Here is a 25,022-nt window from a genome sequence, read left to right as displayed (position 1 = left end):
AATAGCGATGTATATTGGTTTAAAGTGGTTGAAATGATTTTGATGCTATAGTCATTTTAAGATTTCTTTGGCTATCCAAAAATAGCAGACATACAAGCTTGTAGATCTGCAATTTTTTGAAAAATCGTGGAAAATGTGTGCAAATCTTTGAATATGTATTTTTAAAGCCAACATTTGTAACTCAAATCATTTTCCCGGGGACCCCCTGGAACCTGGAACCCCCTTCGAGGATCCCTGGGGTGTTCCCCGTACCCCACGGTGAGAACCACTTGTTGTAGTTGACTTGTACGGTTGTTGCAGCTAACAGGGCAACATGCTGAGAAGAAATGCCACGGCACTTTGCTCTGAAAACGCTCCCTTCCTCCTGACATCCACTACAGCGCTGCCCCCAGGAGACTGCTGTTACATACCGTCTAAAAAGCCTTTCAAACCGTACAAGGCAGTACTAGACATGCATGAACTTGGACGTTTTTTTTTTTTGTGAGAGCCCCAGATGGATATTATTGTCGCTGTCGGGCAGTGGTGGAAAGTAACTAAGTACATTTACTCAAGTACTGTACTTAAGTACAATTTTGAGGTATTTTTTACTTTACTAGAGTATTTTCAATTTGCAATACTTTTCTTTTTTTCTTCCCTCTACATCTCAGAGGCTAATATTGTACTTTTACTCCACTACAATTATTTGAAAACTTTAGTTATACTAGTTACTTTGCAGATATAAATTATTATATTATAAAACATACATGAACCACTTTAGCCCTATTTCATACCTAGGCTATTTGAAAATAGCCGATCTACAAGCTCACAACACGTCGCGATGCGACGTGTTGTGAGCTTGTAGATCTGCTATTTTCAAACATTTTAGTACTTTTACTTTTGGTACTTTAATTAGTTATTTTGATATAAATACTTTTGTACTTTTACTCAAGTAAAAACTTATATCCCGGACTTTTACTTGTAACAGAGTACTGATACATTACAGTATTGATACTTTGACTTAAGTAAAACATTTGAGTATGTATGTCAGGCTGCTTATGAGCTTATAGGTGCCCGGACCTCTAGGCCAGGTCCGGGCCCTGTTATTTATTTTATTATAAAAAACACTTACTATGATGAAGTAAGTAAGTAAATTACGAAATGAAATATGAAGATACAAAGCTTTAGCCAAAAAACGATACGCTTCGTGAAGAGAAGTTAGCAAAGCTTTTTGTACATGTTGTTGCCTGTGCATGTCATATGAGGAAACTCTGCTGCACAAAGGCTTTTCTTTTGATGTTTGGAATCATATCTGATGGTGGCATATCTGATGGTGGCATATCTGATGGTGGCATTTATCTATACAGAACAGCTTTAATGAATGCGTTGTCATAATTTAAGACATTGGGATCATGTCTCTGTGTTGTTAAAGGTGAGACGAGGTGAGAATTACACAGATTGAAAAATGTATGAAAAGAAAAGAGAGGAGAAGAAAAAAACTGTTGCTGTCATTTCCTTGCCAGCCAACGTCAAACGTACGATACAGGTCTTTTGAAATAGAAGTGCAGGAGATGTGCCTACGCTTGGAATACCTGTACAGAGGAATTTGTGATTAACGACAGTGAATTTCTGCAATCAAATACCTCAGTGCAGACGGAGAAAGATCTGTCTATTCATGAATATGAGGCTCTGTTCATATGGCAGGCAAATCCAATATGTTTCTCTCAGATATGATCTTATAAGGCTGACTGTCCACGCTGTTATTTGCAAGTGATCCCATCGGATTTGTGTATAGGCTATTCAGACCTATCTGGCATTGGTTGCCGTGGTAACGTAACAACATAGGCATGAGTAATGCTTAAATTTGTGCTGTAAAATAGGCATGGGTATTGCTTAAATTTGTGCTGTAAAATTGGCATGGGTAATGCTTAAATTAGTGCTGTGTAATAGACATGAGTAATGCTTAAATTAGTGTCCTAAAATAGCCCCTCTACAAGCTCACAATGCATTGAGCTGCTATTTTCCCAGCAAGTGACACCAACGTACAACAAAGTATAAATCAGGCTAAAGAGTCTTGAGTGTCCAGTCTAAGACACGTATAAAAAATCTGACTTGAATCTCATTACATTTTTTTGCTGTTCAAACTTCTGGATAGGCCGTAATTCTAAGTTGGGCTGCTAGTCTATTAGCATTAACCCATTAAGACCGGTCTGTGTCATTTATTTATTTGGCTATTTTTTTTTTTATTGTGTTAAGTTGTGCAAATCTTTGAATATATTTTTTTTATAAAGTTTTAACTAAATTATTTGCTTCTGGGGATTCTACAAATGTCTTCTAAATGTTGCAGTGGTTCTCAAACTTTGTCATGTCAAGGACATGTATTTGGCTGCGGACCCCCATCTCAAAATATGTTGTTCCAGGGACCCCCCCCCCCCCCCCCCCCCAGAAGCAAATATTTGAGTTACAAATGTTCGCTTAAAAAAATATAGATATTCAAAGATTTGCACAAAATGTTGACGATTTTTCAAAAACGGCAGATCTACAAGCTTGTAGCGTAACTGAATTTTCCCCTGGCCTGCATTTCGGGTCTGCAGTACCTCATCATCAAGATCTGGCCATTCGCTTTGGCTCAAGCTGTAGCGGTGCTACTGGTACCATTCTCCACAGCTGGCTGCATGTAATGGGGAGGACGCTACAGTGCCCAGTCCACTGGCAGCTCCACAGCCATCTGCCTTGCTATTTTTCACAAGCACAACATTTACCTAAGTGCGTCGCATGACTGATTGCAGGCAGGTGTTCATTAAAAGGATTTAGCTGTTACATGTTTATTACTTAATAAGAGCGCAAACAAAATCTTCTACGGAAAAATGACACAAAAATCAATCATCGTTTCTCCTGACGCCCTCACTTGTCCGTTTGAGTTAAATTCCCTTCTGCATGCAAGTCTTTTCTGGGGGTCGGCAAGTAAGTCTGGCATCCGGACAGTTTTTTCCTGAGCCATTAGATGGCGGGCCAGGACATAATCAAAGCCTAATTTAAGAAATTAATTGATAAAACGTTTTGCTGGTGAGATTAGTTCTCCTGGGATGTGTGAAAGAATTGCCGATCTACAAGCTCGCATAGTGTTGCAGAACGGCTATTTCTGGTGTGCGACACCCACGTGCAACTAATTATAACTCTGGTGTATGACACGCTCTCTACATGGATCAAAGTATATTAGAGATGCACCGATTAATCGGTCAGTGATCAAAATTGCCGTTTTTTTTATCAATCAATTCCTTTTTTCCCCTCCTTTTTTAAAGATTTTTTTTGTGGCTTTTATGCCTTTATTGATAGATTACAGTAGGCTGACAGGAAATGGGGAGTGACATGCAGCAAAGGCCGTCGGGGTCGAGAGTCGAACCCGCGACACGCTGTCAGGCTGTATTACCAGCCTAGGTGCCCACTGCCCAGACGGTTACGCCAACCTTCCGGGCACATTCCGGTCTAATGCCGGTTGTGTCAAATTGTTACCGCATGGGCACTGCAGCATGATGGACAAGTCTTGCGACTCAGTAAACATTAGAAAGTAGCCTAGTGACAGCCTACAGATGGTGCTGATTACCTTTGAAATGTAAGGATACATATTATATTGAATAGGCCTATATATATATATTATGGAATATATTATATTCCATAATCCTGCACGCAACATTTTAGCCTACTCAACAGTGGTGGGAAAAGTACTCAAATGTTTTACTTACAGTAGGTAAAAGTATCAATACTGCAATGTAGAAATACTCTGTTACAAGTAAAAGGCCTGTGTTCAAAATGTTACTTGAGTAAAAGTACCAAAGTATTGGCATCAAAATGTACTTAAAGTAACAAAAGTAAAAGTACTATAACGAAAAACATCACATGGATGCACCTGGGACGTATCATCAGTGTTGTAGCCTGGGGTCATAGGATGTTTCGGGTCTCGCAACATACACCCTCACCCAGGTGACCCAGCCAGGGTTGATCAAGCCCCGACTTACGTCCCAGTAGCTACCCACGGTCAGTCCTATAGGGCAAGACAGGGCCACTCAGTCCGCTTCTCCGGAAATACTCTGCCGGGACTCAGGGAGGCTCTGGCACGTGGAGGGACTAGGCTCTGTGGGTTGTCTCCTGGCCGGGCTCCTCCTTCGTCTCACCAGGTCCAGGACCTGAGCGTTGCACCAGACTCCCCTGCTCCAAACATTTCATTCTGGTGTGATGGTGTCTTGGCCCGTGACTAAAATGTTTGAAAATAGCAGATCTACAAGCTCACAACGCGTGAGCTTGTAGATCGGCTATTTTCAAATAGCCTATATATATATATACAATAGGGCTGAAGTGTTCTTAAGTACGGTACTGGTAGTAAATGTACTTAGTTACTTTACACCACTGCTACTCAATGCTGTGACTGTCGGTCCGTCAATCAGGGGAGACATTAAAGGCAGTAACGTTGCGTCACCAGGCTTTCCAGGCGGTCCATGCTGTTGAAGTTACTTTCACTTTCATTGACAGAATGCAAAAGCTGTTGTGGGCTACAGAAAAAGACAGCCTATAATTATGTCTTTATTTTAGCCAGTTTCAAAGGAAAATCACACCCCGTTTCTCTGTGCATTAATGTTGTTGAAAAGACAGTTCAACTTTGGCACGGACGGGTGGCGTGTGCAAACACTTCTCCCATATACTGTAATAGCTGCTCATCCCTCCTACCTGCAGGGTTGCCTCTTGTTCCAAATAAATGACTAGGCGCCATCTGATAAGTCCTTAATGCAACAAGCAGCTTCCAACAACAACACAAAAAGACGTTGTGGTCTTGTGTAACTAAATCCTCCACCCACAATGCTGCATTAATACATGTGCATACAGATGTCTTGTTGTCTCTCCAGCTGTAGCCTATTAAAGCTCGTTAAGCCTTGCCCGAAAGTTTAACAAAGTACACTGAGCAACAGATAGTGAGTGTAACATTTTAAATCCCTATACAGAGAGGTTAAAACAAGCACAGCAGTGACATAAAGTAGTCTTTTGCCTTTGATATCATTGAAAGACAACAGACTAGACTAGAGTGACATAAGGAACATTTCTCACCTTGAAAACAATGAAATGCAGACATGCATGTACTGCTATATATAAATAATTTTGCATTGAGATAAGATTTGTTTGTTAAAAAAGATTGCCATTTTTTAAATAATCATTTTAATAACTGATCTCAATATGGATAATATAATAATGCATTACATGGATAAGTTTTGCCATAATCATGCAGCTCTATAACAGTGACACAGCCATGACAGCAATGGTACAAAATAAATATTGGATTGGCTAAAATATATATATATTCTTTAGTAATCACTTTAGGCCTTTTGGTGCATGGCCAGGGCATCAATATTATAGCCATATCATGATATTAGACTGGATATCATCTGTGATTTTGGATATGGTACTATTGTGATATGGCATAAGTGTTATTTTCCTGGTTTAATCTTATGTGTACTCTGTATTGGCGAGTACACAAAATTAAGTACTTGCACTCAGCCTGAAAAAAAATGGCATTGGAGCAACCCTACTGTCTAGTTCTTAGATAGAAAATCTGTATTGGAGAAACCGGTAACGGCAGGTCAGACATTATTAAAAAAAAACGGGAATCGGAAACGACGAAGGATTTTGTAACCGGTACATCTCTTAACCCATTAAGACCTGGAATGCGTTTGTGTCATTTTAAGATTTTTTTGGCTATTCAAAAATACAGAGTGCTGCGCTACGAGCTTGTAGATCTGCTATTTTTTTTAAATCATGAAAATGTGTGAAAATCTTTGAATATATATATATTTTAATGCGAACATTTTAACTAAACTCTTTGCTTCTGGGGATTCTACAAATGTCTTCTAAATGTTGCAGTGGTTCTCAAACTTTTTCATGTCAAGGACCCCCAAAATGATGTTTTCTTGTTGTCTCTCCAGCTGTAGCCTATTAAAGCTCATTAAGCCTTGCCCGAAAGTTTAACAAAGTACAGTATATGCTTTCTTCAGACATTATAGCCTAGAAAAGAAAATAGTTTTTGTTTATTTCATATTATCAAAAAAAAAACATTTTGCTGGTGGGCCAGTTCTGGCCGTAAGAATTGCTTTTATTTTCCCTCCTCCTTTTTTTCCCATTGAGCGACAGTACATCATTCTCGGAATATTTCCTATGTTGATGATAGTTTACTCTGTCCCCGTCTATTCTCTATATCCCTTTATCTCACATAGTTCTTTCCAGCCCTGATCCTCCCTTATCTCCATCTCTGCTCTCTTCCCCACATCCTCCCACGGGGCACACATCAATCCATGTCGCATGATGATTATTACTGGGGTGAAATCTTTTCTTGTTGATGATATACTGTCGATAAAACTAACCCTTTAAGTCCGGGAAGGGAACGCATGTGTGTCTTTTTAAGATTTCTTTGGCTATTCAAAAATAGCAGATATACAACCGAGTGCCACGCTATGAGCTTGTAGATCTGCTAATTTTTTTTAAACATTTTTTTGAACATTTTGTGCAAATCTTTTATATTCATTTTTAACTTAAATCTTTGCTTCTGGGGGTCCCTGGAACAAAATATTTTTAGATGGGAGGGGGTCCGCGGACAAATACATATTATTTTGGGGGTCCTTGACATGAAAAAAGTTTGATTACCATTGATAATATAGCAACAAATGAAAATAAAATAAAAAAAAAAACTTTAGGATTTAGAAGACATTTGTAAAAATCCCCAGAATCAAAGATTTGAGTTAAAAACTTTCGCTTTAAAAAAGTATATATACATATTCGAACTAAATATTTGCACACATTTTCAAAAATAGCAGATCTACAAGCTCGTAGCGCGGCACTCGGTGCCGCGCTACGAGCTTGTAGATCTGCTATTTTGAATAGCCCAAAGAAATCTAAAAAACGACACACAGATGCGTTCCCGGTCTTAAAGGGCTAAATAAATATGCCCCACACTCCCACTCTAGCGTACACTCGCAGTGATTTGAAAAAAGCCATCAGCCCATTCAGCGTAGGATGCACTACAGGATGGAAATCTCCCATCACTGATTTCTTTTGGGGGGGATCAGGCGAGACGCCTTGCGCTGAATGAACTCAATTTGTGACGCAGGACTGTGCACGTCTTCGCTGTCGACTGGAAACCTTTTATGTATCAAAACTATTACTTTTCAGGAAATGGAAAAACGAACCCGTGTTCCCATTGGATCCAATGTAGTAAATATTTATTTAGTCAGAAGATCCCTTGTGGTAAGACTTTATATATTACGGTCAGGTCTTATAACCACATTTATAATGCACTTATAAGGCATTATAACACTTAATGCAACAACTTATAACAAGGTTTATGATAACTTATAATAATATAATTTATAAGTGCTGGTAATAATGCATTATAAACTCATATTAGAACTACCAGGTAACACTTTACTTAAAGTTCGGGTTATAACACATTATAATGCATTATAATGCTTCAACACTCTCGTTATAAATGTTTATAATTATGCATAACAAGCACCAGCACTTATAAAACGTTATACATGTTGTTATAAGTTCTCATACATGATTATACATGTTGTTATAAGTTCTCATACATGATTATAAACATTTATAACAAGTGTTAGGTGCTGCAATCTGGTTAAGTTGTTCAGGTGTCTGACTGTCCTGGGGAAGCCGTCTCATAGTGGAATTTGACAATTATTATGGATTTGATCCATAATAATCAAAATCAATTAAAACTTGTGCAAAAGACTATGCTTACTCTGAGCCGATCACAATGAGAATTCATTGTTTATCATCACCTGCCTTTTAACCTGGCACCACACAGATGCAAGATGTAGGCTAGCAGATGGCGCAGTTAAACATTTGTTCACACATTGCTCCAGGGTTGTTAAAGACACCAGCTACAGCGACTTCATACTTTGCCAAGTCTAAATAAAGCCAGACACAGTCTAATAAGCCACTTTGAGTACCTAGAAAAGCGCTATATAAATCTGAGATATTATTATAATGGGTGTTGCTTCCCTGACGGTGTAATTGAACGTTATCCATCACAGTTATCTGTCTAACTGTCTTGAAGCCCCCCTACATAGTACACAGTAATAGCCCACATCTTAAAAATTTCAATTGAAAGCATTTTTATGCAGCCTTAACTTCAGTTTATTGTCACATCACACAAGTACAAAGTGGGGTGGACTTTATTTTCTGCACAAGCTTCCATGAATTGCACTACCAAAAGATGATCATAAGAAAAGGAAAATGTCGAATAACAAAACAACACAGTATCAGATAGATAGTGTACTAAAAAAAAAGACAAATCATAACTCAGAGTACCTCAGTCTCTTTTTCAAGTGATAAAACATCCCTTATAGCTGCAGATATCACCAATGAAATGTGTGGGAATGGAGTATATTCAAAGTCATATTCAGAGTAATATATACATATAAAGTCGTGTACTCAAGTGGAGAGGGCGTGAAGTACCTTGCCCACCACTACAGAGTCGAGGGGTTCAAATCCACCGCGGTGCATCCGGCTTGCCGCCGAGCGTCTATCTATACCTAGTGGTTCTCAACCAGTGGTACCGGGGATCCACCGGTGGACCCTTGAGGGGGTTCCAGGTGGTCCCCAGCAAAATAATGGAGAGTTGGTAACCAAATGGACCCTTATTAGATGTTTAACTCTTGAGAGCGTAAAATGAAACCAAATGGACCCTTATGGGTCCATTTGGTTTCATTTGACGCTCTCAAGAGTTAAATTATTGTTAAACATCTGTATTACTTAATTTACAAGAAGTCTACACGATTAGAGAATGTAGAAGAATTGTTATTTTGATCAACGTTTGCCTGTTGTCTCTCCTAATGGTGCCACATCAATACAGCATGGAATTGTGGACAAAATCTTACCCAATGATAACAAAATACTCTAAAGGTCCTTACACACCGGGGCGATTTCTTTCATGCGAATAATACGTTTTTTTTTAAAACCTTATAAAGTCAATGCAAGCTTCCACACCAGTTTCGCGGAGCGAAAAAAGCGTCTTTTAATTATTCGGAACGAGTCCGAATTTTGCGTATATTCGCACATTCGCCGGTGTTTAACCGCCTTTAGTCTTGCGGGTCTGAGAGGATAAATCTCATCAAATGGTGGTTCCGTGGCTCAAATGCCGAATAAATAATGGATCCTTGATATGAAAAGGGTTGAAAACCACTGATCTATACGAACACAATTGGCCATGTTTTGGGGGAGGGAAGACGGGCGGGGAGGGCGCTCTTTGTCACTGCATGTTTTTTCCCCCAAGGGGCGGGATGAAAACAATGGCTCTGGATGCAATTAGTTAGACCTACAACCAAACTACCAATTACAGTCTCCCATATTTGAATTCTGGGCACCTGATTGGTCACCCCAGACTTCGGGGAGCAGGAAATGGATTCACAACGGAGCGGTGCCAGACCCAAATCGCTGAGGGCATTATTTTTTTTTGTTGCACTGGCAGATTCGTCTGGTCCCAGGCTACCTGTCAACGGCCAGCGGGGAGTGCTGAACAGGAGGAGTAGCCTACAGTAGGACAAAGGCTCTGGTCAAAGAGCCTCTGGTCTACGTCCTTCCGGTGGCAATTTGGTGGAATTTAAAGATATGTTTTTTGGCCTTTTCTGCCTACAGTATATTGATAGTATACAGGATATAGACATGGGGAGAGAGAGACGGGGGAATGACACGCAGCAAAGGTCGTCGGGATAGAGATTCAAACCTGCGATGCAGTCAGGAGCCTAAGTGCCCGGACCGCTAGGCCAGCCATCTGGGCCGCAGTGGGAGGAATTAATTGGAAAAAATAACGAAATGATGAGAAAAAGGGGGTAAAACAATAATTGGCTGCTCAAAATTTAAGGGGATGAAAAGGAAACATAAAGTGATAGTGCCCGTGTAATGGCAGTGAAGGGTATTCACAGTCATATATAAAGTGATAGTCTGTGTCTAACAGACTGTGTCTAACAGGACTGACATGGTGACAGGGCTCAGAGCCTGTCTAACAGCCTGACAGCCTGGCTGTACAAACTGTCCTTTAGTTTTTTTGATACAGCGATATGGCCTGCCTGATGGAAGCATCATGGTTATCAGGTTATGGCTGGGGTGGTGAGTAGATGGATAGATAGATAACCTTTATTATCCCGCGGGGGGGAATTCAGTCACCCAGAGGCGGCACAGCAGTTAAGGCTAAAGAGTTGCAGGTAAAGAGTAAGATAAAGAAAAAATTGGGTTCCACCTGTACCACTCTCAGAGTTATGGGAGTCCATGAAATTAAAACGTTTGAGAACCGCTGTTCTGATGACAGGGGCGGCAGTGGCTCAGGGGTAGAGTGCCTGGTAGAGCGGCCGGATGGAAGCCGTGAGGTTTCCAGTTCGATCCCGGGCTCCCGCAGAAGAGTTAGTGTCGAAGTGTCCTCGAGCAAGACATTGAACCCCTAATTGCTCCCGATGAGCAGGTTTGGTGCCTTGCATAGTTTCCCTCCGCCATCGGTGTATGAATGTGTGTGTGAATGGGTGAATGTAATGCACAATTTATGTAAAGCGCTCTGGATAAAAGCGCTATATAAATGCACCATTTACCATGACCCTCGCTGTCAAGGGCGGCGCGGATCCCATACGAGGCAGTGACGTATCTCGTTAGGAATGCTTTCCTTTCATTTAGCGATACTTTATATCTTCTACTCCAGTACCAAAAATGTTGTCACAAGTTACTTTGTAGATTTATTTTATGTTAAACTTTTGTCTATTCAAAGTAGATAAAGTAGTCAAAGCAAGCAGGCTCTATTAGTTCAGTGGTAAACATGTCAGCAACACTTGCGCAGGAGAGCCGTGTGCAAATCCGTGGTAGAACAGGAATGAAACCTATTTCTTCCACCACTGCTACAAAGCTATAGCTTGGCCTTGTGGTTCGCTGTGTGTACGACGTACCTGTATACAGCGACAGCCTACTTGTTTTGTAGAGACACAGGTACAGTAGTACATATATATGTCACAGGGAGATTGGAGAACCAGGGAGATTGAAGACAGAGCGCTCGTTTTTAGGCACAGGGCTTCGGGGCGAGGCGGGGCTTTGATGCGACGCGGACCTGTCTTTTGTTGTTCCCCCCCACGTAGCAACCAGGAAGCTACGCTAGGGGAACGCTGAACACGCGTTCACACACACACGTGATAATAGTTATTGTCCATGACGGAGGCGCGCCGACTCAGCAGAGCTTGAGGCCGAGGAGGCGCGAGTGCCCCCGCTGACCGGCCGATGCTCTGCTAGTCGAATCAGCGCCGTCCGAGTTGTGAACCGATAGGGACAGAATAGTTATTTTCATGGATCACTGTGTGTGTGTGTGTGTGTGTGTCAGGGAGAAACTAAAACAATGCGCACATGCATGTGCGCATGTGTGTGTGTGCATGCGCGCACGCACGCACACGCACGCACGCACACGCACGCACGCACGCACACACACACACACACACACACACACACACACACACACACACACACACACACACACACACACACACACACACACACACACACACACACACACACACACACACACACACACACACACACACCCTCCCTCTAGTCTGGCTTGCATTGCCCTCTAGCGTTGGTTTTACAGAATTGCCTGAAAACAAGCACTCCTTCTTCAATCTCCCTGGTTCTCCAATCTCCCTGTAACATATACACAGATCGAGGCAGACGAAGATACAGACACAAATCTGTGCCAGCTAGACGGCTTGGCCCCCCCCCGTTGGCGCCGTGCCGTAAAAATGGATTTGCGAGGTTACACATGATCATACAAAGTAATGGCCAACAGCAGTAGCATTAATGCCTGCCTGCTGTCCAAATGACCCTGGCTCAGGAAGACAGGGATGCTGATATGTTCCGCTAATCTGTGCTCTCTCTCTCTGTACATACTCTGTATGCATAAACGTATCATTATCAAAGTCCATAAGAGCATCAGTTTACTCACACACCCACCGTCAAGGGTAATTGTGATGTGATGTTCAGATTTTAACCCATTAAGACCGGGAACGCATCTGTGTCATTTTAAGATTTCTTTGGCAATTAAAAAAATAGCAGATCTACAAGCTCATAGCGCGGCACTTGTAGATCTGCTATTTTTTTTTTAAATTCTCGAAAATGTGTGCAAATCTTTTAATATATATATTTTTGAAGGGAACATTTTTGACTCAAATCTTTGCTTCTGGGGGTCCTTGGAACAACATATTTTGACATGGGGGTCTGCGGATACATATCATTTTGGGGGTCCTTAACATGAAAAAGTTTGAGAACCACTGATAGTATAGCAACAAGTAAAAAAATATAAGAAAAAAAATATATTCAAAGATTTGCCCCCAAAAAATAAAATATTTCTAAAATAGCAGATCTATAAGCTTGTAGATCTGCTATTTTTTAATAGCCAAAGAAATCTTAAAATGACACGGATGCGTTCCTGGTCTTAATGGGTTAATAATAATAATAATCAGCCGTCGACCTGTACATATCTAGATAACCTTGGCTCCTGTACCGTATTCAGCAACATGTTGTTGTATGCTGCTCCATGATTTCCTTTTCATGTTTTTCCCTGGCAGTATCACTTCTCACTTGCGCTATCGACCGGCAAAACTGTTAGTTTACCAGATGATGTGTGGCATGTATGGGGAATTAACACGTTTAACATAGAACAGTGGTGTTCAAAGTGGGACCTGCGGCAGGGGAGTGCCAGGGGGGGCCCAGTGTTGGAAAGGAGAAGACAATTAAACGTTTAACCCATTAAGACCTGCCGCACTATGAGCTTGTATACCTTCTATTTTTGAATAGCCAAATGTAAAATAATGCTTTTTAGCTCAAATCAAAAAGTGACACAGATGCGTTCCAGGTCTTAATGGGTTAAAAGTGACTCGACACCAAACAGACTACTTCAGACTGCAACAGACTGGTAGTCTGTTGGCAAAAGTTGGCATTTAGTTCAGCACAAACTGTCGGCCGTAGCGCACATTGTTGCGCAAATGCGTTAACACTGGCAGGCTGGCCTGTTAGTGTTGCCAGGTCTGTTTATTATAAGCGACTTTGGGCTTGTTTTCCTGTGAAGTCACTTGTAAATATGTATAGATGCCGGTTGCTTTTGTTTGGGCTTGTTTCTGAAAGTGTAGTTTCTTATTTGGGCTGGCTTTCAAGATTATTTTTGAAAATAGCTGATATAATAGGGCTCAAGCGGTGAAACCGGTCGCTTCTTTTGGACCAGGTCTATGTTTTCATAGACCTGGTCGCTTGTTTCACTCACAGAATCTGGCAACACCGAAAAGCCGGCTCGGACCAAACCTTTACCCCCTCTCTCCCCCCTCTTCACTACCCCACGGCTCTACCAGTCGGCCCAAAGACTGAACATGCTCGGTTTCTCTGAGTCGGGTCGATAGAGGTCCGAACCAACGGAACGACGCCATCCGACAACAATTTGTCGGCAGCAGACGTTTTCCAACGCTTTCCGACGCCGAGTCGGCTGCCTTAAAATAAAACGCCAATAAACAATTAAAAAATCTATCATTTTCAAACATTTTCGAAAATAGCTGATATACAAGCTCACAGCGTGTTGCAGAGAGACGCATTGTGAACTTCTAGATGGGCTATTTTTGCTTTTTAAAGTTTTTTCTTTCAAACTCATTAAGCAATAGGCCAGGGGGACTGCAGCCAGAGGCTATGCCCATTTGGGGGGCCCGTGGCATGGAAAAGTTTGGGAACCCCTGGCGTAGAATATAAAGTAGGTATAGACTGTGGCATACTGGAAGAAATAAAGAGAAAGATAAAAAAATGCTGAGCTTCATGAGATTTTGAGATTTTCAAGCGGGCTCTGATCCAGAAAAAGGTTGAGAAGTGAGAACCACTGACTTACGCAACAGACTAACACAACAGTGCATTGATTATTCCAGGCGGGGACCTGCAGCTGTCACCAGCTCTGACCTTTTGAGTACATAGTTAGTCAGCATTAACCCATTCAAGCTGGGAAACGCATCTGTGTCATTTTTAGATTTCTTTGGGCTATTCAAAAATAGCAGATATACAAGCTCGTAGATCTGCTATTTTTGGAAAATAAATCGTGAAAATGTGTGCAAATCTTTGAATATATATATTTTTTTTTTAAAGCGAACATTTTAAAATCTTTACTTCTGAGGGGTCCCTGGAACAACATATTTTGAGATGGGGGTCCACGGCCGAATACATATAAATAAAAGTTTGAGAACCACTGATTATAGAAATACGTTTTTTCTAAAAACTGTTTTTAGAAGATATTTGTAGAATCCCCAGAAGCAAAGATTTGAGTTACAAATGTTCTCTTTAAAAATATATATATATTCAAAGAATTTCACAAATTCTCATGATTTTTCAAAAAATAGCAGATCTACAAGCTCATTGCACGGCACTCGGTGCCGCGCTATGAGCTTGTAGATCTGCTATTTTTGAATAGCCCAAAGAAATCTTTAAAATGACACACAGATGCGTTCCCGGTCTCAATTGGTTAATTCACACGCCGTTACACCAGGCCACTCAATGCCACAATATTGAGCCCTGTTGGTTACACTTTAATTAGTGTGATTAGTGCACAAATGATTTTTCCACTCATTAACCCCCCCATGCCGACAGGGAGGCAACTTTAGCAACTTTATTGTGGGAAAAAAATGGCTGCACAGAATGAAATGACACTTTTTCAGGTAGACAGTGGTACCTGACGTACTACACATTTCAAAGGTCATGAAAAAAAGTTAATTAAAAATAGTCCAATTTACTTAAAGCTTAGACCAGGGGTCTTCAACGTTTTTCAGGCCAAGGACCCCCTAGCCGAGAGAGAGAGATGAAGCAGGGACCCCCTCTATATTGTATAAAATTGTGTTGCAGATTTTTTTTTTTTTTTACTTGGTCTACTCTTTTTACCCTCTACACATCTATACCTCTTTGCCAAAAATAGCAGATCTACAAGCTCACAGTGAGCTTGTAGATCTGATATTTTTGGCTAAAGTTCTCCTCAGAAAAGGGATGCCAGGGTTCAAGTGGTTAATGTAAAATGAATATCACACACAGAGATTTGGCGCCCCCCCCCCTGTAGTAACTCTGAGGACCCCCTAGGGGTCCCGGACCCCCTGTTGAAAGACCTCTGGCTTAGACAAAAATGTTCCTTCTATTTCCAAGCTACAGTTATACTGTAACACTATCCACTGAAGATTGGTAGCGGTCAATGTTTTGGGGGTCATGGTCATCGGTCAGGGCCACATAATGTGTCAGTTGTAAGTCAAAAACTGTTAACCACAGGAACCCTCGCGCCCCAATTCTGGGCATGTCATAATCGGGGAACATTGAGCGGAAAATACCAGATATACAAGCTCACAACGCGTTGCATTGGTGTAGAGGGGGGAAAGGACGGGACCAAGTACAGACGCCTGGGGGACCCTGGTCAATGAAGTATATACTATAGGGTTTAATTGGTTAAAGGACCATACTGTACCTTTTAGTAGATTTTGGTTTTTTCTGGAAGGCCAGTTTCCGTATTGTATGGAAATCGAATTACAGAGACTTTAAACAACACAGCAAACTTCCTGTAACTTTTTTTGTCAAAGTACAATACTAGCCATCTAATGAATGGAGGTATGACACTGGATAATGGCCAGCAGTAATGTAAAACTATACCATATGTATAGTCAAAGGGCTAAACATGCAACACCACCAGTATTGTCCTTTACACATGTTTACGATTAGATACAAATAGACACATAATGTACATAAAGTATGTCTTTAACTTGGCATTAACATTACCTTTGTCCTTTGTTCAACAACCTTGAAGGTCGAACCCATGGCCACCAGCTTTTCCCCCAGTTTTATTTACCCTGGCGTCCCTGTTTTGGGCATATCATTATTGGCAGAAAATCTTAGCTCTGCAAGTCGATGTTACCACCTTAAACCTCATGTATACATACTGTACCTGCTGCTGATTTATGCTATGTGTATATATGTAGATATCTTCTTCTTTTTTTATTTGCCTTTAATGCCTTCCCATAGCCCAAGGGAATGGGACCTTCTGATTGGTTCAGAAACATACAGGCTACCGTTTCAGACTGAAACGTCAAAATAAAATGACCAAAACCCCCCCTGTAACCCCTTAAACCCTCTAGTCTTAGTGAAACAGACTTGAGTTACATCTGTACTCGGACCACTTTACACTCTTCAACCAAAAATAGCATCTACAAGCTCTGCGGCGCGTTTCGTGTTTGTAAATCTGCTATTTTTGGCAAATGTTCCCCCAGAATAGGCATGCAAGAGTTCAAGTGGTTAATTGGTTAAACGGTGGTGAGGGACAGGTTGTTTTTCCTGGCGCACATCTGTGGTTTCTGAGCTGAGAGACAGAGATATAGATACACACACACACACACACACACACACACACACACACACACACACACACACACACACACACACACACACACACACACACACACAATCCGCTGCATTTCAATCTGAGAGGTGGCATAAACTCGGGGGGTGATAATGATATTAACAGCTCGGGAAGAAAGACATTTCGACGACCGCTCCGCTTTCCTTCATCCTCAGACGAGCTCCATTTGAGAAGCCAGTGTTTTTTTTTCCCATTCATTCATTCCTCCACTGTCTCGCTGCATGCGGCAGCCTTTGATATGGGCCTAATTGGGTGCACGTTAGCCTCTGGTACAACAGATACAACTAATTAAGGCTCTTGTGCGCATAATTAAAACGGTGTACTGCCACGGCCCGAGTTTCAAGTCGCCGTGTGTGTGTGTGTTTACCGGAAGGCAATTAAGATTTCCAAGTATCACCTGGAAAGATCCTTTTATTATTCCATTTTTTATCGGCGTGTGCGCCGCGGTCCGTCACTGTTTGTTTTCAACGGCGAGACAAACGGGAAGTGTCTCCCCATGTCGGCATGTCTCCCGTCGCCTCCTCGAATTGGAAACCGTGGAGAATTAGGTTTGATCCTCGAAGGAGGCCGCTTATCAGGAGCGAGCGCGATATGGGGGGCTCGGTATCCTCTTCTGAAGGCCTCTCTCTCTCTCTCTCTCTCTCTCTCTCAACACACACACACACACACACACACACACACACACACACACACACACACACACACACACACACACACACACACACACACACACACACAAACACGTACGAACACACACACACACACACACACACACACACACACACACACACACACACACACACACACACACACACACACACACACACACACACATTGTCTCTGTCTCTCTTCTCTGCCCCTCCTTTCCCATTAAGTATGTATTAATGATTCATATGGAGCCTAAAGCGTATTCTAGAACTCTTCTCACTGCGATTCTACACACACACACACACGCACACGCAAGCACGCGCAAACACACACCTCCCACGTCAGTGCAGCTCCTGCTAATAAGACTACTTTTAGAGTAAATCCTCTGTACTCGCCCATACCAAGGCAGATTAGGGTTCTTCACCCTCGGCTAAGAGAACAATCGTTCGAGCAGTATAGCGAAAACAAAGGCCTGCTTTGTTGGTGATGTGCTGTTTTTGCCTCCTCCAGCTCTCTTTCTATCTCTCTCTCTCTCTCTCGTCCTCTGGGTTATGCCGGCCGTTACTCATCCTTTCTGTCTCCCTTCCCTCTCTCTCTCTCTCTCTATCTCTCGTGTGCGCTCTGCCCGCCCGAAGCCCTCTCTCGCCCCTCGTCAGTGAGTCAACTGATATTGCATCCGTACAGGAGGAGCATATGCCCCCGCTGACTGCTTATGGATTTGTTTTCGCCCCATGAATTACAAGCACCGACTTAACCCACTCAGACCGAGAAACGCATCTGTGTGTCATTTTTAGATTTCTTTGTGGCTATTCAAAAATCGTGAAAATGTGTGCAAATCTTTGAATATATATAATATATATATTCAAAGATTCTTTAGAAAACTATATATATATATATATATATATATATATTTATATATATATATATATTATATATATATATAAATATATATATATAGTTTTCTAAAGACTTTTTTTTTACTCAAATCTTTGCTTCTGGGGGGTCCCTGGAACAACATATGTTGAGATAGGAGTCCGCGGCCAAATACATGTAATTTTTGGGGGTCCTTGACACTGATATTATAGCAACCTACGTTTTTTTTTTTTTTTTAAAATGACTAAAAAGGATTTAGAAGACATTTGTAGAATCCCCCAGAAGCAATAAGAATTGAGTTACAAATGTTCGCTTTAAAAAATATACATTTTCAAAGATTTGCACACATTTTTTCACGATTTAGAAATAAATAAATAGCAGATCTACGAGCTCGTAACGCGGCACCGAGTGCCGCGCTACGAGCTTGTGGATCTGCTATTCTTGAATAGCCCAAAGGAGTCTAAAAAATGACACGCAGCTGCGTTCGCCGGTCTTAACGGGTTAAGGCCGTCCCTCAGAGGGACTTCAATCTAACAACTTCTGACACCTTTATCGGTCCAAGACTGAACCGAGCGCAAGTTTTCCAAGGGAAGACCATCTACCCTGTCACTTTGCTAATGCACTCTCGGAGAACCAATGGGGAGAGGAAAGCAACACGGTTTCCTGAATGATAAACGGAGTTGGCAACCGGCGTTTCTCCCTTCTTTTTCTTTTCCACTCACTCCATCACAGGCAGAAATGAGCCAGTCTCTCCTCCGCACTGACTGGGCCCCACCGGAGTCTTCTAGCAATTAGGCAAGTGGCAGAAAAACACATTAATCTAGCTATTATATCTACCCTCGTTAATTTATAGTTGGGTTGAAGAAGCTCACTCATTAATTGGCCGTGTTAGATGACACACAGTGAAATTACATTTGCATAGATCATTTTTAAATTGCCACGCGGCAGCCAGCTGGGAGCGACACTGGGAATAAACCTTTTGGATTGGAAGAAGTGTTTGCTTGTTTGACGAGTTCCACCGATGACTGTAGGAGCATGCAGGGTGACATGCAAGACAGTGTTGATTTCGTCGACTAAAGCTATTACGAAAAATGTTCGTCGACTACCTTTTTTCACTGATGAAAACTAAATAGAAACTAAGTTACGATGACTAAAAGTCAAACTAAATATATTGACAATTTCGTCAACAAATAAAAACTAGACTAAAATGACGAGTGGAGGAAAGATCCAGTAGAACTAAAAGACAAGTCATTTTATGTTTGGTTGCGCCTCCGGTGTTGCGCTCTGAAAATAGTCGATCTACAAGCTCACCTGAGCTTGTAGATCGACTATTTTCAGCATTCAACCAAGTGTAAAATCAGCCATTTTGACGACATCAAGGCACCACCAAAATACATTTTAATCGACTGAATCAATTGTAGATTTAGTCGACTATAATCTTTATGACATTTAGTCGACTAAAACTAGACACAGTAAAACGTTTCAGATGTCTAAAATATGACTAAAACTAAATGGAATTTGATTCAAAAGACTATGACTAAAACTGAATCAAAAAAATTGCTGTCAAAATCAACACTGCTGCAGAGAGGGAGAGCATGAGACTATGTTTGGAATCCGGAACTGGAAGGAACCGGATCCAACATTGTGGAACCGGAATCGGTTCCATCGCGTTTTGGAACCGTTTTCGGAACCCAGTTTATCACACTGTCAGAGCTGGTTATGTGGACTTCACGTCTGCTATACAATTACAATGCCAGTGGTTCTCTTTTGGTTCATTCTCATAACTCTGAGAGTTATAGAACCAAAAATAGAACCAAAAGGGTGTGTCCATTTGGTTCATTCTCAGAGTTACAGATCCGCACGGGTCCATTTGGAACCCCCCTCACGTAACGCAGAGGGTCCCTGTACCTCACTTTGAGAACCAACGAGGTACAGTATCTTTAGGAATATACAGGAATCGTTAATGGGAACCGCTAAAGTATCGGACCGCTAAGAGGGAATCGTTGAACCGCAATTGTTAAAATCCTAAAGCAGGGGTCGGCAAGAAGGCGAAGTTTGGCATCAGGAATGTTTTTTTTCTACGCCATTAGATGGTGGGCCAGAACACAATCAATGGCTAATTTAGGACCTGGAACTTAACACCAAACCACCTTATATACAATAATAACTACATCGTTATAAATTTTAATGAATAATGATGTGTGTGGTATAACAATTGATACAAATGCATGTGGTGTCAAATGTTACATGCTGTGCCTACAGAAATGCTTGTGTAATCATTGTGTGCACGCCTCATCCTTGAATGTGGCACGCAGAGGATATTTAGTTCATCAAAAAGTTTCAAAATAACATTTTATCTGGAGACAGACAGTCATATCTCCTTTTTGAACAAGAGCTCTTTCATGGTTCAAGGTCTCTTAGGATGGAGAAAAACAGTGTATAATTTAAGGAATGTGAAACCCAGTTTTGGTTACAGTAGGTTTTTTTACGTGAGAGAAGTTTTTCATCCAAAAGTCTCAAGAGGAAAGTGAAAACATCACATTCAAAGAATGGAAAATAGAGCTATTTGTTCATCCTCCTAAGCCGGTTTCATCAATGCAAGTCAGTCAGATATTGTAAGTTATTCACAAAATAATTTCCCGGGACAGATATTATCGCTGGAGGGCCTTCTGGCCCACAGGCCGCCTGTTGCCTACCACTGTCTTAAAGGTTCCCAACCAGTGTTGCCAAGTCTGCTTATTATAAGCTTTGGGCTTGTTTTTCTCTAAAGTTGCTTGTAAATATTGGTAGTTAACTTGCAAGTTGCTTTTTTGGGGGGTGGGCTTGTTTCTAAAGTGTGTAGTTGCTTATTTGGGCTTGCTTCCTAATGTTGTTTAAACCAGTGATTCTCATTCAACATTTTCATGTCAAGGACCCCCAGATTAATATGTATTTGTCTGCGGACCCCCATCTGAAAAGATTCTGTGCCAGGGACCCCCATACAAGATTGGTGTTTACAAGGTTTTACAACTTTCAAAATTAGAAAATCACTTTCAAGATATTTTTTTGAAAATAGCAGATCTACAATTAAGCTCACAATGCGTCACGCCGCATTGCAACGCGTTCTGACAGTGAGCTTGTAGATCGTCTATTTTCACATAGCTGATGTAATAGGGCTCAAGTGTGGTAAAACTGGTCGCTTCTTTTGGGCTTGTTTCCATAGACCTGGTCGCTTGTTTCACTCGGCAACACTGATCCCAACCCTAGCGTTTTTTTTTTTTAAAGCAGCGTTTTTGCATTGGCCACCTCGCCCACGTCTCTCCAGCCATACGAGCGGAGGAGAAATTGCCTTTATACTCAGCAGACCAGGACGGAGAGACGGCGAGCGGTATAGGAAGCGGCCAGGGCAAACGGGGCCATGGGGGCAGGCGAGGAGGCGGGGGTTGGGGGTTGTGGGGGTGGGGGGGGGGGCGTAGTCAATTCCAAAAGGACTCTCGAGTTTCATTCCCCAAAAAATTGATTTGTCAATTTCTATTCAGTCAGCCCACTCTGTGGGATTGGAAATGAATGAGTGTCGAGGTGCTGCTGCCGGTTTGTCCTGGAAATAGAGGTTAGCCCAGGAGTAAAACGGTGTGGCACGGGGTGGGCGGTGAAGGGGAGGGGAGGGGGGGTTGGAGCGTGCAGGAGTGGTGGTGGAGGAGAGGCGAGAGGGGAAAGGAAAGGTGGACCGGAATCAAAAGTGAAATTGAACACGGCTTGTGCTGCTCTGTCACACGATGGTACAGGTGATAATTCCTCTGGCTCTGGCTGTGGGCTGGCAGCTCGGTGTGTGAGAGAGGCACAGAGAGAGAGAGAGAGAGAGAGAAGGGGATAACAGTAATTATCAACAGAAGGCTACAGAGATTTAAAAACACAAGAGGCTGGAATGTCGGTCCCATTGATAGACATTGGTGTTATCTATCTCACCATCCCCAACTTGTCACGACTTGTGGTTTGTGGTGTTGTATATGAGCACCTTTTTTTCGGAGGGGAATTGAGGTGTTGGGTCTGTGTGTGTGTGTGGGTGTGCTGCGCATGTGTGTTATAAGCCTAGTACAAAAACAGAAAATAAATGGTTTTCGATGACGTTTGGCCGGCTCATCCCCTCTATCTAAAGGCTGTGGTTGTGACAGAATGTCAGTGCACTCACCTGACATTAAAGACACAGCGGGACCTTTCGGAGACACGGTGGCAGATCGCTTATCTGCCTGACGCGCCACAGCCTGCTGCCGATCAGTTCATCTGACTGAAGACTGATTAAAGCAGGTTATTTTTAGGATGCAAAGAGAGATAATTAACTGTGACCTTCTGTAAGTCTGCTTTTTTAAATTGGAAGTCTTCACATGGCTGTCATCCGCTGCAATATCTCATCGACCGTCTTAAATATGAAAGAAATGTTATAGATATACCTATACCCCCCTCCTTCCCCACCCTTAGTGGCTTGATATTGAACCCATTAGTCCTACTGTATCAGTGTTAATTTTGACAGCAAATCTTTTTTTTAGTTTTAGCCATATCTTGGCTAAATTCTATTCAGTTTTAGTCATATTTTAGTCATCTGAAATGTTTTAGTCTACTTTTAGTTGACTAAAATTCTGTTGATTTAGTCGACTAGATTTATTTTAGCATTGCAATGCCTGATTTATACGATCTACAAGCTCACGATCAGCTATTTCCGGAGTGCGAGGCAACCAAGCATAACCAAGTTCTACTGCATGGGTTTTCAACTGGTGATCCGTGGACCATGCACTGGTGGTCCGTGACGGTATTGCATGTGGTCCCTGACCATGCATTTGGTGATGTAGGAAAGTGAAGATTTGTATTTTATTTTATTTTATGGTCCACTAGTTGAGAAACAGTGCAGTAAATGACCTGGTGACGTATGATGACGCATCAATGTTGTCAGTTACTGGAAGTCGGATGTCAAGAACACACCACGCCCATTATCCTCCCTCACAACACAACAGTGGTCCCCAGGTTGATTCTCAGTCTGGGTGGTGGTCCCTGGTTCATAATCAGTTGAAAACCCCTGTTCTACCCCTGTTCTCCACGAGTCCCTCCCTAAAATGTCAATATATTTAGTCATAGTTTTAGTCAACAAAATTAACAACATAAGACCAGATATGCCTCTATGGAGATATGCCTCTGTCCAAAAATCTAGTTTATTTGATCACATCGACACGTTGTAAGCTTGTAGATTGGATTTTTGAACTATTTGGAATTGTTTTTAAAATAGTAAAAAATGGCAAAGAAGTTAAGGATAATGGGTAAGACACTGGCGAAAATAGGGACCAGAGGGTTCAGACTCTCTCTTCCAGTGGCGTCGAGATTACAAGTTTGGAGAAAACGCAAAAACAACATAAAATAAATTCAAATGACTAAGATAAACAGACCGTTCTGGTGCTGTACGACATGGCCACTCCCTTGTTAACCCATTTAGACCGGGAAAGAATCGGTGTCATTTTTAGATTCGTGAAAGTTTAGCAAATCTTTGAATATAAATATTTGTTTAAAGCAAACATTTGTAACTCAAATCTTTGCTTCTGGGGATTTTACAAAATGTCTTCTAAATAAAATAAAACAATGTTTTTAAATGTATATTTCTAATCAGTGGTTCTCAAACTTTTTCATGTCAAGGACACCCAAAATTCTATGTATTTGGCCGCGGACCCCCATCTCAAAATATTTAATTCCAGGGACCCCCAGAAGCAAAGATTTGAGTTACAAATGTTCCCTTTAAAAATATATTATATATTCAAAGATTTGCACACATTTTCACGATTTAAAAAAATAGCAGATATACAAGCTCATAGCGCAGGCACTCGGTGCCGCGCTATGAGCTTGTATATCTGCTATTTTTTGAAGAAATCTTCGGTGTCTTAAAACGACACAGAAGATGCTTTCCGGTCTTTAATGGGTTAAGTGCCACTAATACCCAGAGAGTCCATGTTTGCGGCAGTGCTTCGTGCCGCTGCATGCCGATCATCATATAACAATAGACAGACATCCATCAACAATCGCACTGAGCCCCGGATCCTCGCAGGAAGCCTCCCGGGGAACAGAGCAATCATAGCAGGGATCGGGCTGTGGTCTGGATGGGATTTGGAGACTCTGGTGTGTGTTTTTCATGGCCGACAGGGTAGACATGACACACGCTCCGTGTGTGTGTGCGTGTGTGAGTGTGTGTGTGTGCGCGTGCGTGCACATGTGTCCGTCTGTCTGTGTTTACACAGACCCAGGCAGAGCCAATTTCAGCCTCCCCCACGCACACACATACACTCGCAGACACACACATAGCATAGGGCCTAGGCTACCGTGTTCTCAGCTCCGTAACTCTCCCAATTCTTCTTCTGTTTTCTTTCTTTCCTTTTTCTTTCTACCAATTTAGTCGATATGCCAATTCCTCCATGTGTAGTCCCTGTCACTGCATGCCGACCCCTACTCTCTCTAGGGTCGTCCTCAGACGAGCCCTCCGTCATCGCTTCCGGTCATCCTGCGTCTTTCTGGCCTTGTGGCCGATGCCCGTGCGTTGGTTCCCACAGCACCAATTTGGTGGCTGGCAGCTCTCTATGTATTTGGCAGTGTCCCTGTTAAAGTCTCATTCTCCTGGCTGCTATTTTCTCGCTCACCCTTGGGCGTTCCTTCGTACATATTCTCGCTTGTAACGTGGTCTCACTGTTGATCGCCGGAGACTCCGGTAGGAGACTCAATGGAGACTCTTTGAGTCATCAAATTATTGGCTCAGGAATGCAACTAAAACTAAAAGATCTCCATGAATTCAAGACTTCATAGGGTGTGTAATTGATAGAAAATAAGTCCTTTTTGGGGTGAACTATCCCTGGCCCGAAAACGTCGGGTAGGGTCGGGTTCCGGCAGAATTTGAGAACTCTACCCTGGGGCCCGACGTTGAGAAACGGTGGTGATAGATAACCACATGTCTCCTCAGATCAGAATCATCTTTAATGTCACATCACAGGTTTACCCGTGTGAAGAAGTGGGTGAAATTAGC

At 42.0% G+C, this 25,022-nt stretch overlaps 1 protein-coding gene across 1 annotated transcript in view; it reads left to right on the top strand.

Annotated features, from left to right (window-relative positions):
- Nucleotides 1–25,022, top strand: part of plxnb2b (plexin b2b) — a 224,437-nt gene that overhangs the window by 73,895 nt on the left and 125,520 nt on the right. The gene's annotated exons all lie outside the window — the stretch shown is intronic.

This window comes from Gymnoscopelus braueri (assembly GCF_963280865.1).
Source record: "Gymnoscopelus braueri genome assembly, chromosome: 9".
NCBI classification, from domain to species: Eukaryota; Metazoa; Chordata; class Actinopteri; order Myctophiformes; family Myctophidae; genus Gymnoscopelus; species Gymnoscopelus braueri.
Note: the sequence above shows the minus strand (reverse complement) of the source record. Positions and strands in the feature narration are given on the sequence as shown.